This window comes from Megalops cyprinoides, chromosome 10, assembly GCF_013368585.1.
Source record: "Megalops cyprinoides isolate fMegCyp1 chromosome 10, fMegCyp1.pri, whole genome shotgun sequence".
NCBI classification, from domain to species: domain Eukaryota; kingdom Metazoa; phylum Chordata; class Actinopteri; order Elopiformes; family Megalopidae; genus Megalops; species Megalops cyprinoides.
The window spans coordinates 26,127,976-26,135,134 of record NC_050592.1 but is presented as its reverse complement, the minus strand read 5'-3'; positions in this window follow the sequence as shown (position 1 = coordinate 26,135,134).

The following is a 7,159-nucleotide window of genomic DNA, read 5'->3' as shown; positions in this document are numbered from 1 at the left end:
GCTCATGACCTTAACAGAACAGAATTCAGTCATACTTCAAATTAATGAATTAAAATACCTGAAATACATAACAACATGTGTGCATGTATACACAATAACACAACATAATAATGCTGAAACACATTTTGTGAGATTACCCATGTCACATGTCTGTAGCAGCGTCACAGACGAACCAGCACAGTTTCCAGCTCTTTTAAAAGCAGTAACAATCTCAGAACTGGGCAAGAAAACTTATCTTATCCAGTCAAGATAGTGATATGTTTAATCAGGTGGTTAAGTGGTCATCTAACACAGTTGCAGATGCAGTTTCAGTTTTTCCTATTCATCCACTTGGGGAGGGAGACTGCTAAGATATGTCACATGTCATTTCCCATTTTCCAACTTCACATAGCATTCAGATGATATTATAAAATCAAACAAAGAACACAAAGATTGTGTGTGACACCCACCCAGGCTGGTTGCCCTGGCACCTGGTGCTGGTCTCCGGAGATGGGGTGGTGCTGAGGACAGGGAAGGTGCGGTTATTTTTGGACAGGCAGCAGGACCATCACATTCGTCCAGATTTACAATTCCAGCAAAACGGCAGAACTAAAAACAAACCAGGCACACACAGGGTAAAGGCACACACAGCATTGCATACACACATATACACATTTATCTGTACGCACAGATGCGCATGCAAACACACACACACGCACACATACACACTCACAAACACACACACAAAGTGAATGAAACGCTACGTAATGAAAAACCTGGGAAGAGAGAAAGAGTGGACCTGAATATCATATATTACAAAGTCCCACTTTAGATTTTTTTCAGGTGAAGTGCTCACTTCAATGCATCTGTAGACCAATGCAACAGGCCCATTCTGTTTCCCAGGGAACCAGTAAAATGCTTTCTATCCTCATGCCATTCCCAATGACGTGGGGGACTTTTGTTAGAAAGCTGTCTCTCCCCTGTGGTTATCACAAGAACTGCAGTCGAGACGGGACCTCAAGGAAAGATGTTCTACCAATCCTGCACTGAACCTGCCTGAACTTCCTTCCATCTCTCTTTCTCTCTTTCTCTCCTTCCCTCAGCGTTCATGGTTCGTTTAACCCACAGCACAGTACTTCCTGCACCTCGGTTAGTTCCTGAGATGGAGGCGCGTGGGATGCCATCAGTAGCTCCTGTTGTGCACGTGTGGGTCATGACTCATCTTTATTCTTGTTGAGTCGCATTGACTAAACAGAGGAATAATGACAAATGTAAGCCGTCTGTTCTCAAAACTGGGCAACTTTTCATGAGGATCTCCTTGGAGCATGTGTAATTTACAAATTGGGTGTGGTCTTTGAACTGAATCCAGCACAATAAGATTCTACAATAAAACTGTACTGTCACGCATTACATGTAATACTATCCTGCCCTTGAGAGTCAATCATCAATCTCCCACTCAAGAAGGACCTCCAGGAAGTGGGCACAGCACTGCTCAGGATTTATTTAGCAAACAGACACTGGCAAAAATGTATCACATTCAGCAAGCAGACACTGGCAAAAATGTATCACTAAAGCAGTGACTGTGTTTGGAGTTCCTTCAGGCCTGCAGCTGGAACATAATCTCACATTTATCTCACTGTTAATTTAGTTTGAAAAATCTGTAACATTTCAAGTGTTTTTCACTCCTTTCTGGTCTTTCTTGAAGTTTTATATTTGTGAGCATACATAAATTGTTTTTGAAGAGTGGGCCATGAAAGGCGCTATCCTATACAGGTATGTATGAAAAACATCTAAAAACAGGACCTGTGGCATACTATGCAGACTGTGGCAGAGAATGAAATAATAATGTGAAATAAACAAACCTTTCAATGTGAGTTATCTGATTTTTTTAACGATTGTTTCAAATTGTAAAAAAAAAAAACTGCTCCAGCAATAGAGTGCAACCAAATAAACTATATTTACAAAACACAAGGAACAGGGGTTGAGCGTCAACCTAACAGAAGCAGAACAAGACTGGACGTGCGTTCTTTATGTGACCAGCAGGGGGCAGACTAGGGACATTGAAATTTCTGTTTTTTTTTTTTTTTTTAACTTGTGTACCACCAGTGCCGTACTGTAATACTGTAATCTGTTCTCATGAAGTGTATTGCACATCTTATACAAGAGCAGTTCTGCTAGACAGACAATATTTTATGTAAGTATATTCAATGTTGATTTACATTCTGTCTCACGCCTGCACATTTAAACATAGCAATGCAACATGTTCAAGGTAAATGGGGTTTAAAAAATCATGAAAAATGTCAGTAATGCTCTAAAGCCACACTGTCTAATTCTTAACATTTGGCAAAGAATCGTGAATGACTCTGTTCCAGGTTTCCAGCCTTCCATGTACAAGCTCCTCTGTGTGTCGGAACAGGCATTAGTGGCTGGCGGAGGAACAGTAGGATTGGACCACAGGGGATGGAGCCGGAACATAGATCTCACTGTTACACTCTCCCTGGGTGCCATGGATGCGGAGAGTGGGTGGAGTTACCTTCTGAACAGAGAAGAGGAAAGAACAGTATTTGTCTCTGTACAGGAACTGACTAATCCCAGAGCGTATATCAGCAAGGTTCTGTCTAATTAAGTGACATGGAAATATGAGAGGGATGACTGAATAAATTAGAGAACGTCACTAAAGTGTCATTGGATCCTCTTTGATCTTTGATATTGGGAACAACTGGTCCTCAAAGGTGACCTCAATGGTAAAACTAAACACACACACACACACACACACATACAATTACTACTTCACATTCTGCGTTTAACCGTAAGTAAGTATAAGTAATGCAATTTGATAATCCATAAAAGAGTAAACACGAAACTATCAAAATATGACCTGCCACCTACAAAAGCAAACCAGTTACCTTTCCAGGCCCAAAACTATGGCAGGAAATTAAGAACAATTATTTAATGATGTATAATATTTCTTACCCAAACAAAAAGTCAATGATTTCCACACTGAAGCCACCGCACTAACTTAAACTGAAAGTCATCCATCTCTCCATCTCCATACATGCTATCACTAAACAACAGAAGATCTTCTTTCCTAAAACTCAGCTGTCAGATCTGTTCTACTTTTCACTGGTTTGATTTCCTGTCTCCCCCACCCCCCAGCAAAATTCTCCTCTCCCCGCCGTCTTTGTGTGCCCACCACAGGGGGATACTGTGAATTTTACAAAGTGCAGTTTAAACTCTGATGTGCCTTCAGGTCTCCATTTTAATCTCTTGGGTTTCTCCTGCGCCTTCCCCCACTCCTCTCAAACTCTACTCCTCACTCTCTCTGTCCCTTTGCTCTCTCTCTTCCTGTGGCTTTTCCTTTCTCTCCCTTGCCTCTTTCCCCATCCATTCCTCCCTCCCTTTCTCTCTCTCTCTCTCTGCATCCCTCCCTCCTTTTCTCATTATCTCCTGCTCTCATTTCCTACAGCCCATCCCATGTGACCTGGACATCTGTCAGCCACTCATTTCTGGATGTTTGATGTGGGAAGAGTCTAGCCTTCTGCCCACCCCTCTCCCTCCCTCCACCCCCCTCTGACTCCTGAATTGGCTGTGAGCGAATCAGAACAGCCTTTTGTCCTCTCGTTGTGAGAATCTGCAATGGAGACAAAGGTTTCTATGGTAATGGTACACAGTCTCTGAGCACAGCAGTGCTCCCAGCCGCCCCCTGGATGGTGAAATCTGATCTGTGGTTTGGCGTTCCTCCACACTGTCATGTGTCTGAAAATCAATCGTGTTTCATCAGGAAGAGGATGAAGGTTAAAAATAAAAGTGTGGGTCAGAACACGGGAGCACACCTTTCTCGTTTGGGTTAAAGCAGGGGACAAAATATGGCATGTGGAGAGGATTACAGCTGGTGAGTTCAGAGTGGGTGTATTCATGCTTTAAACATTTATGAGCGGGTGTTTTGAGTGGGCATTTTCTGGACTGCAAGTTATATCGTCTTTACGAGCCAGTGGCCAACCTTAATTAACCTGAATTACCAATATAGTGATGTCATAGGCTTGAAGGCTGTTCCATCCGCTTCTCAGGATCCTTGTGTTAGCATATAATGTTAGCACACAGCTTCAGAACAGCATCAGTCTGTTTTTTTAATAAACTTTTTTCCCATTCTACAATAGGGGCCCTTGATAGAAAAATAAAGCATGTAGAAAGATCACCTTTAAACTGGTAACATTTACACTGCATTGCAAGTCTCTCAATAGCCTTTTCCTCGGTTCAAGGAATAAACTTCCAGTTTTTTCCCCAATTGGCCTTGGGTTTTTCGATTCCCACTGAAAAATGCACCATACTCTGTATTCAAAGCTTTGTGACAATTTCTATTGTAAAAATATGCACTATTACAATAGCAGTTTGTGGGTGAACTGGCAAGGTTTTTTGATCATCAAAATCAAAAATATGTTCAGGATGATTATGAGTTTAAAGATAAACTCTTTGTTTGCTGTGTTTAGCATGACTCCAGCCTTCACTGTGATTAGGACCAGAATTATTGGATACAGAAGCACCCAGGCTAGCATGTGACTTTCTGGGCACTGTTGTGTGAATGTCACAGTGTGGCATGTGTTATCTTGTTAGAGTAGAACTGATAAGGATCGGGACTGTTCAGCGAGATGCAGAAATGTACCTCTCCTCCAAGTGGCTGCAGCCTCATTGTTCATTCTGTGAAATGGCTTCTTGTCTTCATCTCTCAGCGGACACCACAGTAATGTAATCCCTCTTCCTGTCTGCCGGAAACCACTGGAAACTCAATGTGTAACAGAGACTGCTTTTTTAATTGGTTGAGAAGTGAAGGAAGAATTAACACTTCGCGCTCCAGAATGGGACATGGCTGCCTTACCTGAGTGTAAGGACAGCACCAGGGTCTAAATATCAGGCAGAGCTTGATCCAGACCCATCTCTTTCAGTTCGGATACGTTCTCTGCCGGAGCTCAAATCAAAATAAAGTATGGAAATGCAGCACGAAACAAACACGTGATGCCACACACACACTGTTACATCCATCAGATTGCAGCTGTATATAGGACAATGATACAACATATCACTGTCTTCAGACCCTAATGTTCTTTCAGCATTTGCAGGCAACCAAATTTGCTTGGAATGTTTCACAGAAAATAAAAATAACAAAGTCCAGTCTCCTCCTAATAGGATTTAATTGTATAATTGCATCAGTTCATTCAATTTGTTAAAACAAATGTGGCCAATAAGTCTAAAACAAAGCACGCTAGTAAATCATTTTTAGATCTTTTGCACACAATAAAAAATCTCAAGGTCAATTGATATTAAAATATATTGTTAATCATTAACCACATAACATGTTCATCAGCGCCATTTTTGTAGTTAAATTAAGCTCAGCTCAAAAAATCTGATGTGTATACTTTGCTCCTAATTGCTGACACAACATTTGGTACATACAGAAGAGTTAATGGTATCCACATTTCTGTCTGCTCTTCTTTGGTGTCTTGATCAACCTGCTGCAGACTAATGGCAGTGAAGAGACAAAAAGGTTATGGGGAGATCTGTGTCATTTTATAAAGTGCACACTTCCTGGGGCTCAATGCAACATAAAACCACCTGGCACACACTTGCCATGGGACGCAAGACACCATAGTCTTGCTCTTCAATTAGTGGCCACAAGGAAACAAGAACATACATTCCCTCGTGCAGACACTCGATCACACTCATGCATACCTGTCGGTTCCACGTTTGTCAATTTGGTTTTATGACATCCTCCTCCTGTTGCTCTGATTTATACATATTTTACAACAAATTTTACCACAATGCATATAAGCCATTGTCAAAAGAATATGGAACCCCTGGGTGTCGTTAATTGGAAAATGAATTTCCCCAGTGTGTCATACAGTCTTTTACCCTTAATGTCAAAGCTGTAAATCCCTGTATCATGTACAATTTACACTTACACAAGTGAGAAATCGTATAACATGTGGAGTTATACACCAGTGTAGCTAATATGGTGCTGAAATCCCTGGTCATAATGATGCCACAGGCCCTGCCCTCTTCACTCTGATCTGTGATGCAGTCATGTGACTAGTCCTCATCCTGGATCTCCTCTGCCACTGTAAGGGATAGAAACCAGGCAGTACTCTAGTACTAGCATTTGTTGGTCACCTTGACACAGCATGGCTTTTTTACATGGGTACAGCTCAGGTGTACCTGTCATTGATGTCCTTCTTAATAAACCTACAAACAGCAGAGAAGGAGCATGCTGAAGAAGCCATGAGAACAGACACAGCACTAAGTTCTCTGTTGAGAGAAGTACACTATATGGACAAAAGTATTTGGCCACACCTATTTTTCAGGGTTTGGGCTAGGCCCCTTATCTCCAGTGAAGGGCAAGCTTAATGCTTCAGCATACCAAGACAAAGCAAGGACTATAAAGACATGGTTTGATGAGTTTGGTGTGGAAGAACTTGACTGGCCCACACAGAGCTCTGACCTCAACCCCATGGAGCACCTTTGGGATGAACTGAGACGGAGATTGTGAGCCAGGCCTTCTCGTCAAAACATCAGTGCCTGACCTCATAAATGCTCTACAGAATGAATGGGCACAAATTCCCACAGAAACACTCCAAAATCTTGTGGAAAGCCTTCCAAGAAGAGTGGAAGCTGTTATAGCTGCAAAAGGGGGACCAACTCCATATTAAAGTATATGTATTTGAATACAATGTCATTATAATGTAATGGTCAGGCGTCAGAATACTTTTGTCCATATAGTGCATGTTTGTTGAGATGACGTCATCCTCCAGGTGTTCTCTGATTGGTAGCCTGCAGAGGGAAAAAAGCCAGCAGGGTGACTCAGAAGGGAGCTGGATATTCAGCATGAGGTCATCATCCCCAGCAGCCACGAGTATCACAGACAGGACAGAGCTGACAGGATCTCTGGCTGCAGCAATTGCACCCCGACACTGGCATTGCCAAGTCCCCACAGCTATCCCTCTGCTGCCATGTCTGGTTCACACTCAAGGCAGATGCAAGGCCAACCCAACACTGAATACAGTGTCTCTAGAGTCTGGATCACTGACTGCCCTTGCCAAAGAGTTCCACAAGAGTGTAGTCTGGTTCTAGAAAGGCTGACTGTAGGGCACATTTAGGTTAATTCTGAAGACATTTAACAGGCCAGTACTGT